At 44.2% G+C, this 24,634-nt stretch overlaps 1 protein-coding gene across 1 annotated transcript in view; it reads right to left on the reverse strand.

Moving 5' to 3' along the window:
• Positions 1-24,634, reverse strand: part of LOC138672441 (uncharacterized) — a 654,503-nt gene that overhangs the window by 497,189 nt on the left and 132,680 nt on the right. The gene's annotated exons all lie outside the window — the stretch shown is intronic.

Genomic DNA, 24,634 nt, shown 5'->3' on the forward strand with positions numbered 1-24,634 from the left:
GCAGTATACTGTATGGAGGACTATGGGGAGTGCAGAATACTGTATGGAGGACTATGGGGAGTGCAGTATACTGTATGGAGGACTATGGGGAGTGCAGTATACTGTATGGAGGACTATGGGGAGTGCAGAATACTATATGGAGGACTATGGGGAGTGCAGTATACTGTATGGAGGACTATGGGGAGTGCAGTATACTGTATGGAGGACTATGGGGAGTGCAATATACTGTATGGAGGACTATGGGGAGTGCAGTATACTACATGGTGCCCTGTAGATTTGGATTTTTTTTTCCCTTAATGATAAAGACCTTCATTTAAAAACTGCATTTTGTGCTTACTTGTGTTATCTTTGTCTAATATTTAGATTTGTTTGATGATCTGAATCATTTAAGTGTGACAAGCATGCAAAACAAGAAGAAATCAGGAAGGGGGCAAACACTTTTTCAAACAATTGTATTTGGAGAACTATGGGAGGTGCATTAATCTATACGGAGGACTAAGGGGAGTGCACTATACTATATGGAGGACTATCAGGATTGCATTATTCTATATGGATGTCTATGAGGAGTGCATTATATGATAATGTGAAGATACGGTGGTCAGTGGGTGCCTTCTTCCGTGAGTCTCACCCTCCCGCTGACTCACTGGGATATGAGCAGCTGTAACTTCAGAGCTTGCAGGGCTGACTACCCACACCTTTGGCAAGCACAAAGAGGAGTTAACGACAAGAGTAGGAAGATGACAGTCCATTGAGGTATCAGGCCAGGTGACCAGACGGTCACATCTTGGCTTCTCCGATCATCTCCGTGGGGCTCAGGTGACCGGTGGGTCAAAACCCTGACTACACCAAACATATCCATGGTTCAGTGATGGTCAATGTAGCAAATCTTTATTTGATAATTTATTTGATTAATTTATTATTGTTATTATTATTATTATCTGTATTCTTTCAGCTGGGGCCATAGTTCCCTATGCTAATATCCTTTAGAATGTCAAATCTGTGTACCTCGTGATGGAGCCATGATGTCTTGGCTGCAGTCTTGCAAAGAGTCTGGTTCTTTGGATATCTGGATGCTTGGATGTAACCTGTTAGAGACATGTCCCACTTGATATAGTTCACAACATTGAAAAATCCACCGGCCCAGATGCCATTTATCCACGGATACTGATAGAATTGAGTTTAATAAACCACTGTATTTCATATTCGTAGACGGGTGGTGCCACAGGATTGGAGGATGGCTCACATGGTACCAATATTTAAGGTAAGAAGGTGGATCCAGGCAACTACCATCTGATAAGCCTGACATCAGTAGTGTGCAAAGTTTTTGAGGGCATTATAAGAGAAGACCTGCAGAAATATATTGCAGAGAATCTACTATATAATTGTCTAAGGGTCACTTCCGTCTTTCTGTCCTTCTGTCACGGATATTCATTGGTCGCAACCTCTGTCTGTCATGGAATCCAAGTTGCTGATTGATCTCGCCAGCTGCCTGTCATGGCTGCCGCGACCAATCAGCGACGGCCACAGTCTGATTAGTCCCTCCCTACTCCCCTGCAGTGAGTGCCCGACACCCGCTCCATACTCCCCGCAGTCACCGCTCACACAGGGTTAATGCCAGCGGTAACGGACCGCATTATAACGCGGGTAACTCACTCCATTACCGCCGCTATTAACCCTGTGTGACCAAGTTTTTACTATTGATGCTGCCTATGCAGCGTCAATAGTAAAAAGATCTACTGTAAAAAAAAAAAAAATCATTATATACTCACCTTTCGCGACGCTCCGGTGACCACTCCATGCAAGCGGCAGGTTCCGGTGCTAAGGATGCTATGCGACAAGGACCTGCCATGAAGTCACGGTCATGTGACCGCGACATCATCACAGGTCCTGCACGCCTGCGCGAGGGGGACCTACCATGACGTCAGGGTCATGTGACCGCGACGTCATCACACCCTGGTACAGGAAGCTGCCGCGTGCACAGTGCACAGGCGACAGAACTACAAGGGGCCCTCAGATCGGAAGGCGAGTATATGTTTATGTAGAATGTAGCCAATTGAATCGGGCTTGAGAAATCTCAAAAACAGTGAAACATACTAGAGAAGAAAATATATAAATATAAGGACATACCAGTCGTCACAAAAAAACGTTCAAGTGAACTTTTTTTGTCCAACGCATCCGCCATTTTCAACCGCAAAACTCCGCCCCCTCCTCCCCGGACTGCAGAATGGGCAGCAGATGCGTCGAAAAACTGGACCCATACCGACGGAAGTGTGAAAGAGGCCTAAGTCGTGTTTAACGAACATGTTGAGTTTCTATGAGGAGGTGAGTTGAAATCTGGATATAGGTAATGCTGCTGATGTGATTTTTCTGGACATTGCAAAGGCATTTGATAATGTACCACATAACAGCCTTATACTGAAGCTACATTAGCAAGAATTGGGGGAACTATATGCAGATGATATAGTCAGCATTGGGGACCGCAGGGATCTGTGCTACGACCCATTCTTTTTAACCTCTTTATTAATGACCTTGTGGATGTTATTGAGAGTAAAGTGTCAGTCTTTGCTGACGACACCAAACTATGTAGGATATTAAAATATGACCTTGACATTACAATATTGGAAAATGATCTGAATAAGATGATTGACTGAATGGGCAAACACTTGGCAAATGAGATTTAATGTAGAAAATGTAAAGTAATGCACCTAGGATGGAGTAATCCTATATCTGTATATACATTAAATGGGAGAATACTCGAGACTACAGAGAAGGACTTAGGTATTCTCTTTACAAGTAAGCTGAGCAGCAGCACTCAATGTCAAGCAGCAGCCGCAAAAGCAAACAAGATTTTAGGGTGTATAAAAAGAGATAAAATCCTGCGATTCCAATGTATTATTACCCCTTTATAAATCACTGGTGAGGCCACATCTGGAATATGGGATCCAGTTTTGGGCTGCACATTTTAAAAAGGATATTCAGAAGTTAGAATTGGTTTAACGATGGGCAACTAAATTATTACAAGGGATGGAAGGCCTCTCATAAAGGGGAGGTTGGAAAAGTTGGGATTCTTTAGCTTAGAAAAAAGACGCCTCAGAAAATCTTTTACATGTATAAATATATGTGTGGCCAGTACAAAACACTGGCGCATGACTTATTACTTCCAAAGACCGTACTGACTATTAGTGGGCACTCATTACGGGTGGAAGAAAAGCGCTTCCGGCAGCTAAACAGGAAAGGTTCTTTAGATTTAGAGCAGTCAGACTGTGGAACGCCGACCACAGGAGGTAGTAATGGCCGACACTGTATCAGCTTTTATACAAAGTGCTGGATGATTTCCTTGATACACATAACAGTGTGGGTTATACCTACATTAGTGACAAAATGTACAATTGGTGGAGAAAGAGTGAACTTGATGGACCTAGGTCTATTTTCAACCTACACAACTATATAACTGTAACTGTTGTTCTTCAAACTGGCATCCAGAGGTCAAGAAGAGGATGTGATGAGGCTAACTTGCATTGATTTTTTGTTTTTAAAGTCAACAAATTGGCTTGCCTGTACAATGTGTAATCAACATATCAGCAAACATCATTGTTCAATTGCCCTGCATTTTTGTCATCCAGGAAAACCGGACAATATGTTACACAATGTTACAACAAATGTGAACTTAAAAGTCAATATTACAGGCTTACACGAATAAAAGTCTGTATTTTCTTGACCAACCAAAGAACAAACAGATAAATTCAAAAGTCAACATATAGATAAGTCTATTCCTCCTGGCTTACTCAAAATAGACTTTGTTAATTGACTGGTTAATTAAATAAAAATGCTGTCTCGTCATAGGTATGGAGGACTATGGGGAGTGCAGTATACTGTATGGAGGATTATGGGGTGTGCAGTACACTGAATGGATGACTATGGGTAGTGTATTATACTGTATGAAGGAATATGTGAAGTGCATTATACTGTATGGAGGACTAGGAGGAGTGCATTTTACTTTTTGGAGGACTATGGTGGACTATAGAAGACTATAGACTATAGAAGACGATTCATTACTGTTAGGGCAGTGAGAATCTGGAATTGCTTGCCTGAGGAGGTGGTGATGGCGAACTCAGTCGAGGGGTTCAAGAGAGGCCTGGATGTCTTCCTGGAGCAGAACAATATTGTATCATACAATTATTAGGTTCTGTAGAAGGACGTAGATCTGGGGATTTATTATGATGCAATATAGGCTGAACTGGATGGACAAATGTCTTTTTTCGGCCTTACTAACTATGTTACTATGGTGAGTGCATTATACTGTATGGAGGACTGTGGAAAGTGCATTATACTCTATGGAGAATTATGGAGAGTGCAATGTACTATATGGAGGACTATGAGGGGTGCAGTATACTATATAGAGGACTGTGGGGAGTGCTGTATACTATATGAAGGACTATGGGATGCATTATACTATATGGGAGGCTAGAATTTTTGGAGGGGTATGTGAGAGCCTTGATACAGTATGCAAGCAATTATACACTGAAGAGTTTGTGTGGGGTTCATCATACTGTGTGGAGGGCTCTGTGAGGGCCATTATAGAGTGTGGAGAGGTATGAGGCCATTATACTGTATCAAGGACCTTTACACTGCATTGAGGGCTATGTGGGGGTCACAACTGGAAAAATCATACTGTGGGATCACCATAAGTTTCTGAGGGAGTTGAGAGGTGGGATACAGTTGGGTCATCATACTGTGCGAGTGGAGGAATTCACTGTGCGGGGATCTTACTATGAGTGCAATAAAAGGGGAATTTAGGGCTCCAAAAGGGGAGAAATTACTTTGTAACGGCTGTAAGGTTTTGAGTTATGCTCTTCTGTGACCCCACCAAATTTTTTTCTTCTTTTAGGAGGATGGGGCAACTAGAACTGCTATGGGGCTCCATGATTTCTATGTACAAACTTGACTGCCACTCTCCTTCCTGTAGGCTGCTTTAGTCCTGCAGCCTACAGAATGGCAGGTCCAGAGCAGAGAGACACAGTGAAGTCATTGCGCTGCAACACAAGGATGCGAGTCCTGTCGCGATGATATTATTTTATTATTAATATACATTTTTATGTCATTTATTCCATGGCGCTTTACATGTCAAAAGGGGGCAAATATAGATAAATACATTGAACATGAGCAAAAGGGTACAGCTGGTTGTGCGGCAGTACAGTAGGTTGAGGATCACTGCAGGTTGTAGGCTTGTCGGAAGAGGTGGGTCTTCAGGTTCTTTTTGAAGGTTTCAATGGTAGGGGAGAGTCTAATGTGTTGGGGTAGAGAGTTCCAGAGTATGGGGGAAGCACGGGAGAAATCTTGGATGCAGTTATGGGAAGAAGAGATGAGAGGGGAGTAGAGAAGGAGATCTTGAGAGGAGCGGAGGTTGCGTGTAGGTAAGTACATGTCCAGGCCAGCTTGAAGTTCACCAATGACCATCTGGATTACCACGAGGAGGCATGGGAGAAGGTCATGTGGTCAGATGAGACCAAAATAGAACTTTTTGGTATCAACTCCACTTGCCATGTTTAGAGGAAGAAAAAGGATGTGTACAACCCCTAGGACACCTTCCAAATGTGAAGTAAGGTGTGGGAAACATCATACTTTGGGGGGGGGGGGCTTTTTTGCAAAGAGGACAGGACGACTGCACATATTGAAGGGAGGATGGATGGGGTCATGTATCATGTGATTTTGGCCATGATCCTCCTTCCTTCAGTAAGAGCATTGAAGAAAGGTCACAGCTGGGTCTTCCAACATGACAATGACCCAGGGCAACTAAGGAGTGACTCTGTAAGAAGCATTCCAAAGTTCTGGAGTGGCCTAGCTAGTCTCCAGACCTGAACCCAATAGAAAATCTTTGGCGGGAGCTGAAACTCAATGTTGCCCAGTGACAGTTCTGAAACCTAAAAGATCTGCAGAAGATCTGTATGGAGAATTGGGCAAAGAATCCTGCTACAGTCTGTGCAAAATTGGTCAAAAACTACAGGAAACATCTGATCTCTGTAATTGCAAACAAAGGTTTTTGGACCAAATATTAATTTTGTTTTTCTGTTGTATCAAATACTTATTTCATGTAATAAAAAGCAAATGAATAATGTAAAATTCCTATAATGTGATTTTCTGGATTTTATCTTTCAATTCTGTCTCTCACAGTTGAAGTGTACCTACAATAAAAATTACAGACCTTTCCGTTGTTTTTAGGTGAGAAAACTTGCAATATTGGTAGTTTATCAAATACTTATTTTCCCCTCTGTACATGTTGTTTCCAATATTCTATCAGCATAGCATTTACACTTTACATAGCTAGTGAATCGCATATTACAAGATTGTCGATAATATAATATATACCCAAAAGAAAAGAGAAACCCCTCCAATAAAACCCCAACCTTGGCAAGAAGATATAAAACACCTTTCTCCGGGTGAGAGAGTGGATGAAGTATTTTCAAAGCAGTCACTTTAAGGCTATGTGCCCACGTTGCAGAAATGCTGTGGAAATGTCTGCAGCATTTCCGAACTCCCTGCCGCGGGTAAAACACATGCGGATTTCGTATGCGTTTTCCCGCAAAACACAAGCGTTTTGCAATCATTTTTAGCTTGCAGAATGCTTGCGTTTTCCAAGTGATTTGAAGCATCGCTTGGAAAAGTGATTGACAGGTTGGTCATATTGCATAGTGCTTGACAAGGGTGACCAACTTTTTACTATTGATATTGCCTATGAAGCATCAATAGTAAAAGATAGAATGTTAGAAAAATAAAAAAAATATGGTTACTCTCACCTTCCGACAGCCCCGCTCTCCTCAGCGGCGCTCCCAGTACGTTCCGTTCCCAGGGATGCTTTGTGCGAAGGACCTTTGTGATGTCACGGCCTCGTGACTGCGACGTCATCCCAGGTGATTTGCGCAATGCATCCCTGGAAATGGAAGCCGCCGCGTGCACCGCTGAGAGCCGGGAGGACTCCGGGGGCCATCAGAAGGTAAGTATATACCTATTTTTTATTTTATTTCTTTTTTTTTTTTTTACAGAAATATGGTTCCCAGGGGCCTGGAGGAGATTCTCCTCTCCTCCAGACCCGGGTACCATCTGCATATGAAGTGTTCACTTTACAATTGGTGGGCATAGCCACATGCGTAAAGTGAGTGTTTCAATGCAATCCTATGGCTGCGGAATCGCCTTGATTCCGCAGAAATTAATGAACATGCTGCTGATTTTACCGCTATGCGATTCCGCAGTGGGAAAATCTGCAGCATGGGCACAGCAACTGCGGAATCCCATAGGATTGCATGGGAATGCGTTTAAGCTGCAGCAAAAAACGCGGCAGAAACGCATAAAAAACGCTGCAGTCACACAAACAAAATCAGATTTAGTTCTTGTTTGGCAGGGTTTTGCACACAGTCCGCCCAGGTGCCTGCAGCTTTATTTCGGGGTGTTTATCTTAGCGCCAGTGTGTTTGTTTTATTGTTTGCATAAAAAACGCAACGTGGGCACACAGCATTAAAGTAGAAAAAAATGGTGGCTCAGTCACTATTGAACGTATGGGAGTGTTTTTGAAGAATTGGGGTTTCTACACAGCATCTTAAAGCTATAACATCCTGAGTTTGATCCCAGTGTAATTGCCTCTCATTCACATCCAGCCAGTGAGGGTTTCTTTTGAATCTTGAAAAAAGTGCACAGTACCTCCAGCTACCACCCGTAACTTGGCAGGGTAGATCATTGAATATGGAACGTGCAGATCTCTCAGATGGTTTTTGTCATCAAGGAATCTGGCTCTTTGCGTCCGCACTTCGATAGAATAATTTAAAAAAAATCAAGATTTTGGATCCATTAATTGTTAGATCTGAGTGATCCATTGCCTGTTGCAGGTTAATATCTCTGTCCTGGTAATGTAAAATTGTAGTCAGCACAGGTTTTGGAGGAGGCCCAGGAGGAAGAAGACGGATCGGCACCCTATGAGCTCTAGTTACAGCCTATAGGGGTTAAGGTTTCAGGTCTGAGTTTTAATTTCACCCAGTTATTAAAGAATTAAATCGGGGTGGAGCCTTCTATGTTTTCAGGCGCACAATTCGTGGTTTATTATTGTGCCTTGATCTATTTTCAAGGTCATCTGTTTTCTCCAGCAGTGCTGATATTTGCTGTGCTGTAAACCTGTTCTCATTGCTTGTATTGGCTATGGCGCTGACTCTGCCTTCCACTGCCCCTGCTCTAATAATAATAATCTATATAGCGCCAACAGATTCCGCAGCGTTTTACAGTTTGCACACATTATCATCACTGTCTCCGTTGGGGCTCACAGTCTACATTCCCTATCAGTATGTATTTGGAATGTGGGAGGAAACCGGAGAACCTGGAGGAAACCCACGGGGAAAACATGCAAACTCATTGAAGATGTTATCCTTGGTGGGATCTGAACTCAGAACTCCAGCGCTGCAAGGCTGCTGTGCTAACCACTGCGCTACCGTACCGCCCTGTTATCTATTGTCTGCAGTCTGTGACATATAACTGTTATCTCATCTTTAAGACCACCAAAACTGTACATTCAAAGCAGAGAGGATGTACAATGTACCACTGCCAGGAAAACGTCTTTTGAAGTCGGGTCCTCATGCACATCCCCTTGGTCAGATTAGGCTGTGGACAGAGTACTGTGCAGCATGCAGCTTTGTGGCCTTTTCGCCCCTCAATCAATGTGGGCGCAAGTCCCATCTCCTCCTCACCCGACTCATACACTCCGGAGTCCGTGTTCAGCTTTGGGGTAGTAGCTTTATGAAGGCCACCGTCACCGGCTGAGACCTCTGTTTCTGTGCAGGAAAATCGCTCCAACCTGGCCACTTCCCTCATCCTTGTCTCCCCTGCTCAATGTCTCCAGCGTGATGACGACGATGTAATCTTGGAGCTGAGAGCCTGCTTCTCCCACCATCGTCCTTTGGCTTTTCCTGGTAATTTTTATCCCCCAGAACAAAGTACCTCCGCAATCACGAAGTTATCTGGCAGATGTATGGCAATTTCCAGGATGATCTTAGGGTCATATCTAGGATAAATAGCTAGATGTTCGGCAGAAGCTCCTCCAACCGCTTGTCCTCAAAAGTCGTCAAGGTGGTTGCCCTCTTACTTGGTCTCCAGGGTGGATAAATAATAAACAACAAAGTCCTGCTGCTTTCTGTGTGAGTGGGATAGTCGTGCAAGAGAATATCATTACAATAAAAGAGACCGGCCTCTCCGACATTCACTTCAGCCAAGAAGTAAAAATATCCTGCATCAAGGACTTGTGGACCCACATTAGATTCTGGTATCACCACTGCATATCACATTGGCCTAATGAAGAACTTGGCAAAGGCAATGAATAAAAATGGAAAAGCATTCAAGTACTTCATTAAAGGGAATCTGTCACCTCATTTTTCATATATAAGTTTCGGCCACCGCCATCAGGGGCTTATCTCCAGCATTGTGTAATGCATTCTGTAATGATGTAGATAAGCCCCCGATGTCTCCTGAAAGAGGAGAAATAAAGGTTAGATTATACTCACCCAGGGGCGGTCCGGTCCGGGGCATCGCAGTCCGGGGCCTCCTATGTTCATGCGATGACGTCCTCTTCCTTGCTTCCTGTCGCGGCTCCTCATCGAGTGACAAGCACAGTGAGAGATTTCACCAAGATATTGAGGCTATGGAGAAAACATGTCAAGGAAAATGGAATCCATGATTGCTTGCAGATTACTGTTGGACAATTATAAGGGATGGTCCGATGCAGGAATACAACAGACAAGCAAAAATAGTTGTCACTGAATGAGGATCAAATTTTGTACTGCAATTTCTGTAACTGTTTACAATTCGCAATAATGTTTAGACAGGTTTTAGTTATTTGATTGTTGCCAAATCTCTTCTAAATAACTATAAGAAAACGGACATAATAAAATATTCTGAATCTTTTATATTTGCAAAAATAATGTTTTAAAGTACTGAAACTTATATGCATTAATTACATGCAGCAGTAAAAGGAAAACTGTAATATCATAAAAACAAGGGACAACTAAAAAATTGGGAGATTTGAATTCAGGTCAAAATCATTAAGAAATGGCTCTAACTGAGAATCACAACTTTTGAAAAGATGTAAAAACAGCGTGACATGATCTGAAAGGTCCTTGAGCTTGTGGAGCGGAAGCTTCTTCAGCTGCTCACGCAGGACGGGCAGCCTCTGTGCAGGTCCCGGTACCTTCCCCTCCTGCTCTGCACCCGTTAGATAAGTGTGGGGCTGGAGGAGAGCGGTTCTCTCAGTGATCAGGAAGGACACTGTCTCAGTGTTCTCCTCGGTCACAGGAAGCTGCCTCCAGTCTATAAGACGCACTCACTTTTTCTTACTAAAAGTGTCTTATAGTCCAAAAAATATGGTAATTTCCCTCATTTAATTATACGACTGTCTGTTATATGTTTTTGTACGCTATGTCAATCACATATATAGTTTCTTCCCGTCCGAGTTATTTTTGATGGTCAACAAAATACGATTTTCCAGTAATTCATTTTTCACACTCTAGGTGTGATAAAGACTTCTCTCTATGTGGGATGTTTGAAAGAGTTGTCACTGTTTGGACAATCATTTTTCACTGCTCATGTTTGGTCCTGTTAAAATAACACATATACAAATCTCCCATGTCAGCGCTGTTCCAGCGTTATCGGCACGTGTTCCCGGGTCTCATGTGAGGTTGTTAGGCTATGTGCACACGTTGCGGTTTTGACACTGCGATTTCGCAGTTTTCCATGCGTTGTACAACAAAAACAAAATCCGCAGTGCACATGTTGCAGAAAAAAAGGGCGGAAACGCTACGTTGTTTATTCCGCAGCATGTCAATTCTTTGTGTGGATTCTGCAGCAGTTTACACCTGCTCCATAATAGGAATCCGCAGGTGTAAAACCGCAGGTGGAATCCGCACAAAAAATGCGGTAAATGCACGGGTAATCCGCAGTGCGGTTTACCTGCGGATTTAGCAAAAACAGTGTGGAAAAATCCGCACACCAATCCGCAACATGTGCAGATAGCCTTAGTCTTATGTGCCCTGCGCCCAATCAGCGCTGCCATGACTATCCCCACCTTCGGACAAATTGAACAATAAGAATAAGGCCAGAGTCACACTAGACTGTAATATGGACGAGTGCTATGCGATAAAAAAATCACACAGCACTCGGCCCAATGTTACTTTATGGGGCAGCTCCCATCATCCTTTGTTTTCTCGGCCATATTATACGTGTGAAGGATATTGCAGCATGATGAGACTGTACGCGTATATCGGCCGAGACTCGCCAATGAAAGTCTATGGGGGAGAGAAAAACTCACCACATGGACCATCAGTGTGACTGGTGAGAAATACGCACTGGTGTCCTATAGAAAAGCCGGTAATTCAGTGCGGTGTACCTGTACAGTAACATCACACTAACAGGTTAGAATAGAATACCTATAATAAATGTCTACACATAGTATAGGTAGATATACAGGACAGACCTAAAGTTTGGACACACCTTCTCATTGAAAGATTTTTCTGTATTTTCATGACTGAAAATTGTACATTCACACTGAAGGCATCAAAACTATAAATTAACACAAGTGGAATTATATACTTAACAAAAAAGTGTGAAACGACTGAAATTATGTCTTATATTCTAGGTTCTTCAAAGTAGCCACCTTTTGCTTTGATGACTGCTTTGCACAAGAAAATATAGAAAAATCTTTAAATGAGAAGGCGTGTCCAAACTTTTGGTCTGTACTGTATATGTATGTGTATATATATATATATATATATATATATATTTATCACAGAGTTAGATAGCAGAAAAGCCGGTAATTCAATTGTCGTCTTTTGCTAAATTACTACCGAACCCGACAGCATATGAGATATGGTTACACACAGTAAAGCATTTCATATCTATTATATTTTCATATATCCCTCACTAATAATGTTAGAAGTGGTTGTGTGTTAAATTTGGGAGCTGTATTAATTTCAAGGGTTAATTCACGAAAAAAACTGACATGTGCGCAATTTTCTCCACCAGAGAGGGAAAGCCAGTGACTGAGTGCAGATATTAATAGCCTGGAGAGGGTCCATGGTTATTGCCCCCCCCCCCCATCCCGGCTAAAAACATCTGCCCCCAGCCACCCCAGAAAAGGCACATCTGTAAGATGCCCCTATTCCGTCACTTAGCTTCTCTCTTCCCACTGCCCTGTAGGGGTGGCATACGGGGTATTGTAAGGTGACACTTAGGCCGGCGTCACACTCAGCGTAGGGAAATACGGTCCGTATTTTACGGCCGTAATACGCATAAAAATTCCAGAAATAGTGATCCGTATGTAATCCGTTGCCAAGGTGTGGTCACGTATTTTGCGCATGTAATGTTGCGTATGTAATCCGTATGACATTTGTAATGCGTTTTTTCCATGCAACCTCACAAAATGGACATTTAATGGTTTTGGAGCCTGAAATTAATTTAAATCACCATCACCAACCCTATATAAGGCCTCTACAACAGGTGGCACCCTCCCATATGGCCATTTTGTGATTGTGCATCTGTTGGTGTGTTGTGGTAACGTTTGCACCATGTCTGACCTCCTGCACTTCACCCCAACTCAGCGGGTTTTGTTTAACTGGGTCTTGTCGCATTGGTTTGGCCAGCCATATCCTGTGATTGTAGATCCGGGAAGGAGGAGAAGAATGTGGGTGCATCCTCTTTTGACACGACGCCTCACTAAAGGCCATTTTCAGAGGCTCTGTACAGCTCTGCGGGCACATCCTGATAAATTTTATCTGTACTGTAGAATGACAATACCAACATTTGATATCTTGTTGGAGACAGTACGTCCAGGACTCACGTATCAGGACACCAGGATGCGAAAAAGCATATCCGCAGAGGAGCGTCTTCTCCTTACCTTACGGTATGTTTGCAACATCCTCACATACTGTATGTTGATGTTTTTTTTTTTCAGGGTTGATTGCTAGCAGCTATCTTAAAATATATGTGTTACTTATGTCCAAACCACAATAACAATATGTATTTTTTGTTATACTTATGTACACTAGGTAACTATCCTTAATTTCATTGATATTCATTTTTATTTAATGAAAACTACATACTTGCGCTTTATCATGTGTTCTGTAAACTATTGTTACCTAACTAATCTGATTTTTTGTGTCCTTTCAGGTTACTGTCATCTGGATTGTCTTATGCGGGACTACACCTGGAGTTTCTGATTGGTCGCTCCACGATATCTGGCATTGTGCGCTCAACATGTAGTGAAATATGGTCGAAACTACATGAACTTGTCATGCCTGAGCCAAAAATGGCAGATTGGCTCAAAATAGCCCGTGGGTTCAATGACACTTGTGACTTCCCACACTGCCCTGGATGGAAAACATATCAGGGTGCTTAAGCCGCCGAACTCTGGCTCCCAATTCTACAATTATAAGCAGTTATTCTCTGTAGTTGTTAGCTGCAGTTGTCAGTAACTGCAGGTTTAGAATTGTAGATATTGGGGCCTAAGGGCGAACAGGAGACTCTAGGGTCTTCAATTCTTCCATTATGGGTCGGCGGCTACATGAAAACCAGTTAGACCTCCCACCACCACAACAACTCCCAGGCTCCAATGCTGAAGCACTGCCATATGTTCTTGTGGGAGAAGATCCTTCCAATTGACAAGGAATGTCATGAGGCCTTATCCCAGGCGCAACCTGGATCACCGGCGCCGTGTTTTTAATTTGAGGCTTTCCAGGGCGCGTAGACTATTCGAGTGTGCCTTTGGGATTCTGTGTGCCAAATGGCGTCTCCTCCAGTCTGCCATTCAGCTGAGTGAGGCTACTATTAATGAAGTTATTAAAGCGTGTGTTGTTTTGCACAATTTTACTAGACTTCATGATTGCCCCTCATCTGTTATTGGTGAAGAAATGTTGCCCAATGTGAGTAGCCCTACACCACATGGCCCTCCTCCGCGCCGTCCCCTTTCTGGACTAAAAGTGAGAGATATTTTCACAAATTATTTTGTTTCTCCTCAGGGTGCTACTCCCTGGCAAGATTATGCTGTTTCTCAGTTGTGATTTCCTTATTTTCTAAACATATTATCAACATAAAATATTTTATGCCAACAGAAACTGTACTCTGTGTGTTGTATTTACTTAATTACCATGTGGTCATGAACAGAGCATATGTGTGTGATGTAATAATGATTGCCCCACAAACGTCAATTGGCTTTCGACAACATTTTTTACTTATATCAAAAGCCTTTTGGTCTTAACTTTTAACCATATTTGTTTCATGTTTTTTTTTTTTTGTGAAAACACAACATAACAAAGTGCAATTACAGCACAAATGTAACCCAAACATGGTTACGTGGAACAAATATCCCAAACCAAAAATTTTGCTTACAAATTTCTGTAAGTAGGTGGAGGTGATGGCGGCAGCTCAAAGTCCTGCTCAGGTGGCCTTTGTTGGGCCAATTGTCCTTCACCCTGTGTGGATGCTGTTTGTGGTGGATCATCATACAGGCCTTGGATATATTGGCCAGTTGGGTATTGACCATAATGTATTTGTCTCTGGCCCTCATGCTGCCGAATATATTGGCCGGCCTCATAGCCACCCCCAATATGGCCATGTTGTCCAAACCCAGGTTGGGACCAGCCTACAGCACTAGGTCTGGAAAAGTGGCCATATTGGGAAGGTTGGTTGTAGGCTGCCATATGGTACGGTGCCGACCTTGGTTGATTTTGGGTGGGGAGGGGTTGAGGTGTAGGCACACGTGGAGGAGGTGCTTCATATCCTGATTGATCCTGCACCTGTTGAGTTCGGGGAAGGCACAAGAGGTTATGTGCTGAAAGCTGCCTTCTCTCCAGAAATTTAAAAACCTCATAGGGGTCATTTGGGGAGGTGCATAAATCAATCAGGATTTCAATACACCCTCTCACACGTAGCCTCACCTCACGGGGAAGGGGACAAAGGTACCAAGCAAGGCTGCGAGCAAAGGTCTCCTCTCCATCATACGTGGCTGCCCTGGCCAAAAAATTGAGGACCCCAGCGTCCACATCCCTCCATCCCAGATGCCTGTGGGGAGGACACCAGTGGGACAGTAGAGCTGCTGCTGTGTCCTTGCTCTTCCTGGCTTCCAGGATCATGTGCTGCTGAGGGTGGTGGTGCTGCATCTTGGAGACTTGTTGCTGTCTCTTGGGATGCAGAAGCCGATGGTTCAGGAAGGATGGAGGTAGAAGATGCCAAAGATAGGCCTGCCGCCTCTTCTTCTCCACCAACAGGATCTATCACAACCTCCGAGTCCGACCCGATCTCCCTCTCAGTGAGGTTACAACTGTGTTCTGTTAGGAACAAAACAAAATTAATACCCCTAATTAATATTTGAGTACATTGCTAACATAGATGTATAATAAACTTGTGTCGTCTCCCGGTACTTACCTACACGCAACCTCCGATCCTCACAAGATCTCCTTCTCTACTCCCCTCTTATCTCCTCTTCCCACAATCGTATACAAGATTTCTCTCGCGTATCACCCCTACTCTGGAACCCTCTACCACAACACATCAGACTCTCGCCTACCATCAACACCTTCAAAAAGAGCCGCAACACCCACCTCTTACAACAAGCTTACAACCTGCAGTAACCACCGATCTACCAAACCGCTGCATGACCAGCTCTACCCTACCTACTGTATCCTCACCCATCCCTTGTAGATTGTGAGCCTTCGTGGGCAGGGTCCTCACTCCTCCTGCACCAGTTATGACTTGTATTGTTCACGATTATTGTACTTGTTTTTTATTATGTATACCCCTCCTTACATGTAAAGCGCCATGGAATAAATGGCGCTATAACAATACAAAATAATAATAACAAAAATAATCATAAAAATAATTGTGTTATGATGTTTTTACTTACGGTCTTAGATCCATACTGGGATCCAAAAAGGAAAGTCTTTCGTAGTATATGTACTTTCGCTTTTTGGGTGGAGCTGCTGACCCACTTCTTGCCCGTGCTGCCTTTCCCGGCGATATTGGTCCCTGATGCTGCGCCATCGTGTCATAACATCATCCACTGCAATGACATGTTAAAAAATATTCTATAAGCTCATTCTGAACATTGATTAAAACATTTGGCATTGATTGATCATATTTTACCAATGCTAATAAAATGCCTTATTATATGAATTACCTAAAGTTTAAATTGCTTAAAAAAACAAATACATTATACACAAAAAAAAGAAAACAACACAATGACAGGGTCCACTCCCCTCTGTACCAGTCTGGCGTTACCAAAAATAGTACCCAACACAACATCTATATTATGTATGTATGTAAACACTTTCTAATGTTCAGCATGTTTGTTTTGGGCCAAAAAATCTAAATAAAAAACCAGACTAAGCCCAAAAAAAATCTGCAAGAAATCATGTAGCTGAAGCATTTTTCAAGGTTAATTAATGTCGCAACATGAGTGGACTTACAAAGTTGTGTATGCTCCGCACGTGTGCGTTGGTCAAAATCTGGGAATAGGATCTCACATATGGCCCTCCAAGCTGCCTCTTTCCTGGCCCGGTTGGAGTAGCTTGGATCCCGCTGGTCCCATATTTCTGGCTTTTCTTGGACCAGGATGAGGAGCATATCCACATTAATGATGGATGCCATGCTGCTTGCAACTCCGTGGAGGCGAGCGCCAGACTTCCGGGATGTCTGTCTGGCTTTTTCTTCTAATTAGCATGTCTGAGCTTCCTGATTGAGGGCTTGACACACTTCCTGGCACCTGGAGATGTCTGGCGTATTTCTCGCAAGTCACACTGTTGATCCGTGTGTAATCCGTATTTTTCTCGCCTCTATAGACTTTCATTGGCGATTTTTTTTTGCGCAATACGCTGAGAAACGCAGCATGCTGCGATTTTCTACGACCATACAAGACCGTATAATATGGATCCGTAAAATACGGCAGATAGGAGCTGGGCCATAGAGAATCATTGTACCGTATGCAATCCGTATTTTCTGCGCCTCTCATACGTCCGTAAAACTCGCTAGTGTGACGCTGGCCTAAGCCTGGTTAATAATGGAGAGGTGTCAATAAAACACTTCAGATGGATTTACAGTGTGGGACTTGACTGTACGGCAAACAGGTATGGGATATTGTTGTGTTTTTTTTCTTCAGAAGAACGAGGACTTCGCTTTGGATTGAGCATACAATAAAGATTAAAAACCTGTGTGTTTCTTTCTTCCATTATTAACCAGGCTTAATGTCACCTTACAATAGCAAGGTGACATTAACCCCTTCTTACCCCATATGCCAATGCCACAGGGCGGTGAGAAGAGAGTGACTAAGTGCCAGAATAGGCGCATCTTACAGATGCTCCTTTCCTGGGGTGGCTGGGGGCAGATGTTTTCAGCCGGGGGGGGGGGGGGGGGGCAATAACCATGGACCCTCTCTAGGCTATTAATATCTGCCCTCAGTCACTGGCTTTCCCACTCTGGCAGAGAAAATTGCGCAGGAGCCCATGCCAATTTTTTCTGTGAATTAACCCTTTAAATTAACACCTACAGCTCCCAAATTTAACACACAAACACTTCTAACATTATTAGTGAGGAATATGTAAAAATAACATGGATATAAAATGGTTTACTGTATGTAAACCATGTCTCATATCCTGTCGAGTTCGGTAAGGATTTAGCAAAAGCCGACAATTGAATTGCCGGCTTTTCTACTATCTAGCCCTGTAATATAAATATATATACATACCGTATATACTCGAGTATAAGCCGAGATTTTCAGCCCAAATTTTTGGGCTGAAAGTGCCCCTCTCGGCTTATACTCGAGTCAATGTGGGTGGCAGGGTCGGCGGGTGAGGGGGTGAGGGCGCTGAGGTATACTTACCTAGTCCCAGCGATCCTCGCGCTGTCCCTGCCGTCCCACGGGCTTCTGTGCTGCAGCTTCTTCCCCTCTTCAGCGGTCACGTGGGACCGCTCATTAGAGATATGAATAAGCGGCTCCACCTCCCATAGGGGCGGAGCCGCCTATTCATTCCTCTAATCAGCGGTGCCGGTGACCGCTGACAGGAAGAGCTGCGGCACCGAAGACCAGGCAGAGGGACAGCGCGAGGATCGCCAGGACTAGGTAAGTATAGCATATTCACCTGTCCTCGTTCCAGCCGCCGGGCGCCGCTCCATCTTCCCGGCCGGCGCCTCCATCTTCCCGGCGTCTGCGCTCTGACTGTTCAGGCAGAGGGCGCGATGACACATACAGTGTGCACGGCGCCCTCTGCCTGATCAGTCAGAGCAGAGACGCCGGGAAGATGGAGGCGCCGGAACGAGACGCCGGGAGCTGCAATCAAGGGAGTTGAGTATGTGGTTTTTTTTTTTATTGCAGCAGCGGCGGCAGAGATTTCTATGGGGCACAATGAACGGTGCAGAGCACCGTATATGGCACAGCAATGGGGCACAATGAACGGTGCAAAGCACCGTATATGGCACAGCAATGGGGCACAATGAACGGTGCAGAGCACCGTATATGGCACAGCAATGGGGCACAATGAACGGTGCAAAGCACCGTATATGGCACAGCAATGGGGCACAATGAACGGTGCAAAGCACCGTATATGGCACAGCAATGGGGCACAATGAACGGTGCAAAGCACCGTATATGGCACAGCAATGGGGCACAATGAACGGTGCAGAGCACCGTATATGGCACAGCAATGGGGCACAATGAACGGTGCAGAGCACCGTATATGGGCACAGATATGGGGCACAATGAACGGTGCAGAGCACCGTATATGGCACAGCAATGGGGCACAATGAACGGAGCAGAGCACCGTATATGGGCACAGATATGGGGCACAATGAACGGTGCAGAGCACTGTATATGGCACAGCAATGGGGCACAATGAACGGTGCAGAGCACCGTATATGGGCACAGCAATGGGGCACAATGAACGGTGCAGAGCACCGTATATGGCACAGCAATGGGGCACAATGAACGGAGCAGAGCACCGTATATGGGCACAGATATGGGGCACAATGAACGGTGCAGAGCACTGTATATGGCACAGCAATGGGGCACAATGAACGGTGCAGAGCACCGTATATGGCACAGCAATGGGGCACAATGAACGGTGCAGAGCACCGTATATGGCACAGCAATGGGGCACAATGAACGGTGCAGAGCACCGTATATGGCACAGCAATGGGGCACAATGAACGGTGCAGAGCACCGTATATGGCACAGCAATGGGGCACAATGAACGGTGCAGAGCACCGTATATGGCACAGCAATGGGGCACAATGAACGGTGCAGAGCACTGTATATGGCACAGCAATGGGGCACAATGAACGGTGCAGAGCACCGTATATGGCACAGCTATGGGGCACAATGAACGGTGTAGAGCACTATATGGGGCACAGCTATGGGGAAATAATGATCTATTTTTATTTTTGAAATTCACCGGTAAATGCTGCATTTCCACCCTAGGCTTATACTCGAGTCAATAAGTTTTCCCAGTTTTTTGTGGCAAAATTAGGGGGGTTGGCTTATACTCGGGTCGGCTTATACTCGAGTATATACGGTATATGTTTTACAGAATATTTGAGCCCATGGATCCATTATATGTCCATTTTGCATGCGGGCGAGAAAATCTTGTCATATGGATGCCATACGGATGACACACGGATATTTTTTGGAGAAAAAAAAATTGCATCCTCGCACTGCACACGGATCACTGTTCATGAAACATTTGTGCGATTCTCGTCCGTGAAAAAACGATTTTTTTATACATTGTGTGACTCCAGCCTTAGTCAGAGAGCAGCAGCAGTCTTGGCATCCTGTTGAAGTTCAATACATCCGAATGTGAGGACACTGAAGCCGGCACTAATTGGGCGCAGAGCTCATGTGATGTAACAACCTCATGTGAGTCCTGACTCTGCATGAAAAGAGCTGGCATGGGAGTATGCGTGTTTTTATTATAATGAGTCATGACAAGGAGTTGTCCTAGTAGTGGAGAAGCCCTTTAAGAAGATACAATTTTCAGTTAAAACATTTCCAACATTCTAAACATGAAAAAGGCTTCTCTCCTGTATGACTCCTCTGATGTTTATTAATAGTTTATTTCCATGTAAAACATTTCCCACATTAAGAACATGAAAAAGGCTTCTCTCCTGTGTGACTGATCTGGTGAATAAGAAAAGATGATTTCCACGAAAAGCATTGTCCACATTCTAAACATGAAAAAGGCTTCTCCCCTGTGTGGGTTCTCTGGTGCATGATAAGGTTTGATTTCACTGCAAAACATTTTCCACATATTGTACAGGAAAAAGGTTTCTCCCCTGTGTGGATTCTTTGGTGTGTAACAAGTTGCGCATTTTTATTAAAATGTTTCCCACATTCTGAACATGAAAAGGGCATTTCCCCAGAGTGAATTCTCTGGTGACTAACTAAAACTGATTTCTGCTTAAAACGTTTTCCACATTCTGAACATGAAAATGGTTTCTCCCTTGAGTGAGTTATTTGGTGAATAACAAGATTCCATTTCTGGTTAAAACATTTCCCACATTCTGAACACGAAAATGGTTTCTCCCCTGTGTGAATTCTCTCATGTTTGATAAGACTTGATTTTGCTGAAAAACATTTCCCACATTCTGAACAGGAATATGGCTTCTCCCCTGTGTGAGTTCTCTGGTGACTAACAAGGTGTGATTTCTGGTTACAACACTTCCCACATTCTGAACATGAAAACGGCTTCTCCCCTGTGTGTGTTCTCTGGTGACTAATAAGGTTTGAGCTTTGGTTAAAACATTTCCCACACTTGGAACAAGAAAATATATTCTCTGCTGTGTGAATGTTTTGATGTTCAAGAAAAGACTTTGATGGGAAAGCTATTTCTATATTCTGAACGTAAAAATGGCTTCTTTCCTTTAAGAGATGTTCTTCTTTAGTGCTTTTTTTGTGACTTTGATTTTCCTCAGTTGTCGGTAATAAATCAGAAGATAGGACCTGTTTCAAAGCATCATATGACAGATTTTTGCTGTGATGGGATGATGGTGTATCTGGAGTAATGACAGTCACTTCAGTTGTATCCTGTGGAATCTCAATATCATCTGATTTAAAAAGTGAAGATGTCAGCCATCCCTCTGAGCTCCTGGTACAGTCATCTGCCAAGAATAAAACCAATTAATTTTTAATAATAAAAACCTTGAAATTTATATATTTTTTTAACATTTCTACTTAAACTGTCAGTAAAAATGGCAAGTTATGTAAAAATATTGAATTATTCACCAAGACAATGACAGTTCACAGTCTAATAGAAAACCTCATAGCATGAATCAGTGGAGCGCGGTGTTCAATTGTTTGTTCTTTCTGCCTCACAAAAATGGAATAAAAAGCCACCAATGTTATGTAGGTGAAAATGACACCAATAAAAACTTCTACTCATCCAGCAAATAAAACACATCATCTTTCAATGGAAAAAACTGAGGTTTCCACATTATTAGTGGCTCAAAGGCTCTTAAAAAGCAACATGGTTTCCGTAAACCAATCCAGCAATATCCGCTCTCCCAAAGTCAAATCTCCCCCTCGCTTCTGAGCCTTGCAGTGCGCACAAACCACACTTAGCATCCATGGACATGGCATTACTACAGTGAGAAGAACCCATTTAATTTGCTGTGTGTGCGTCTCCTGGAGCACAATCTGGACACTATGTGTTGGGTAAGAACACAGCAAATGTGCAATTTTCACTCTCCAACATCCACTGCATGATCATTTCTGTAAAGTGGCAATGGAATAAAAATAGTCACTACTCCTATAGATTAATTCACAGCGGATTCAAATTTCCAAAATGGAATCAGTTTATGGGGATTTCTACTGATCTGGATTTCTGCCATTTTGTCATATTAGGGCTAATGAAACCTGCTCCTGCGACGTCTGCTTCTGCCACCAAGTGCCGCCTTATTCATTCTGCAAGCGGAGCTGGTAATGAAAGACACATCGGACCCTGAAGATACGGCGGCACATGTGCTATCCCGCCACTAAGATTAGGGTGCCTGGGACCTGTAGTACCATCCAGTCTGGCAGTATGGATGTCTGTGCTGTCCAGCTGAAGTAATCTGCTACCTTCTTCAGCCCATTGGAGAGCGCCACACCCTACTAAAGCTTGTTTTCCTCTGGTTCAGCCCATTGGAGAGCGCCACACTACTAAAGCTTGTTCTCCTCTGGTTCAACCCATTGGAGAGTACCACACTACTAAAGCTCATTCTCCTCTGGTTCAGCCCATTGGAGGGCGCCACACTACTAAAGCTTGTTCTCCTCTGGTTCAGCCCATTGGAGAGCACCACACTACTAAAGCTTGTTCTCCTCTGGTTCAGCCCATTGGAGAGCACCACACTACTAAAGCTTGTTCTCCTCTGGTTCAGCCCATTGGAGAGCACCACACTACTAAAGCTTGTTCTCCTCTGGTTCAGCCCATTGGAGAGCACCACACTACTAAAGCTTGTTCTCCTCTGGTTCAGCCCATTGGAGAGCGCCACACTACTAAAGCTTGTTCTCCTCTGGTTCAGCCCATTGGAGGGCGCCACACTACTAAAGCTTGTTCTCCTCTGGTTCAGCCCATTGGAGGGCGCCACACTACTAAAGCTTGTTCTCCTCTGGTTCAGCCCATTGGAGAGCACCACACTACTAAAGCTTGTTCTCCTCTGGTTCAGTCCATTGGAGAGCACCACACTACTAAAGCTTGTTCTCCTCTGGTTCAGCCCATTGGAGAGCGCCACACTACTAAAGCTTGTTCTCCTCTGCTTCAGCCCATTGGAGGGCGCCACACTACTAAAGCTTGTTCTCCTCTGGTTCAGCCCATTGGAGAGCGCCACACTACTAAAGCTTGTTCTCCTCTGGTTCAGCCCATTGGAGAGCGCCACACTACTAAAGCTTGTTCTCCTCTGGTTCAGCCCATTGGAGGGCGCCACACTACTAAAGCTTGTTCTCCTCTGGTTCAGCCCATTGGAGGGCGCCACACTACTAAAGCTTGTTCTCCTCTGGTTCAGCCCATTGGAGAGCGCCACACTACTAAAGCTTGTTCTCCTCTGGTTCAGCCCATTGGAGGGCGCCACACTACTAAAGCTTGTTCTCCTCTGGTTCAGCCCATTGGAGGGCGCCACACTACTAAAGCTTGTTCTCCTCTGGTTCAGCCCATTGGAGGGCGCCACACTACTAAAGCTTGTTCTCCTCTGGTTCAGCCCATTGGAGAGCGCCACACTACTAAAGCTTGTTCTCCTCTGGTTCAGCCCATTGGAGAGCGCCACACTACTAAAGCTTGTTCTCCTCTGGTTCAGCCCATTGGAGAGCGCCACACTACTAAAGCTTGTTCTCCTCTGGTTCAGCCCATTGGAGAGCGCCACACTACTAAAGCTTGTTCTCCTCTGGCTCAGCCCATTGGAGGGCGCCACACTACTAAAGCTTGTTCTCCTCTGGTTCAGCCCATTGGAGGGCGCCACACTACTAAAGCTTGTTCTCCTCTGGTTCAGCCCATTGGAGGGCGCCACACTACTAAAGCTTGTTCTCCTCTGGTTCAGCCCATTGGAGAGCGCCACACTACTAAAGCTTGTTCTCCTCTGGTTCAGCCCATTGGAGAGCGCCACACTACTAAAGCTTGTTCTCCTCTGGTTCAGCCCATTGGAGAGCGCCACACTACTAAAGCTTGTTCTCCTCTGGTTCAGCCCATTGGAGAGCGCCACACTACTAAAGCTTGTTCTCCTCTGGTTCAGCCCATTGGAGAGCACCACACTACTAAAGCTTGTTCTCCTCTGGTTCAGCCCATTGGAGAGCGCCACACTACTAGAGCTTGTTCTCCTCTGGTTCAGCCCTCTGTGCTTAGCTCCCGGCTTATGTATTTGTTTCCTGTTGTGATCTAGATATGTTCGCCGACTACTCTTGTATCTTCTGATTTTCTCTGTCCTCCTGGCTCTGACCCAACTATATGACTATTCTTTTTGCCATCTCACTCCACAGAACCGCAGGTAACAAAGTGGCCCAAGCCTAGGGGTCTTTGTGTAAGCCTGGATTCAAGAAGAGTGGATAAAGGATGATGAGCGAGGCAATCCCTGGGATCAGGAAAATGGAGTAGATAGTGCCAAGCCTGTTCATAGTGGTCATCTTTTGAGCTGTCAGGTGACCACGAACAGTGCCCCCAATACATTGTGTCTGCAAACTATTCCAGCAAGCTCTGCATTCAAACAGCCAAATGGCGCTAATTCCTTTATTAGCACTGCCATGTGCCCAGACTGTAGCGTAACACTTATATCGGGTATTGTAGGATTCAGGAGAAAATGGAAAATAATTTGTAAGGTCCATCTGTTTCCTATTCGTCTTTGTGATATAATTCTAAAGTTATCACCACAAAGTGACACAGGTCAGAATCGAAGGATGGGTCCTGGTTAGGAACAGAAAACTGGATGCGGGAAGTGGTTAAATCAGAGTGTTCTGGGAACTAACTATTGTAATCAAAAACTGTGAGTATAGACAACAACATCTACTGAAATGATCAAACTCAACAGTCTTCATCAGAAGAAAATGAGTAACTAATGGTGAAACCTCTCTGGGGTAATTAGAGCATGGGGCTCGGTGGCTCCCAGCAAT

The sequence above is a fragment of the Ranitomeya imitator genome, chromosome 3, assembly GCF_032444005.1.
Source record: "Ranitomeya imitator isolate aRanImi1 chromosome 3, aRanImi1.pri, whole genome shotgun sequence".
Taxonomy (NCBI): Eukaryota; Metazoa; Chordata; class Amphibia; order Anura; family Dendrobatidae; genus Ranitomeya; species Ranitomeya imitator.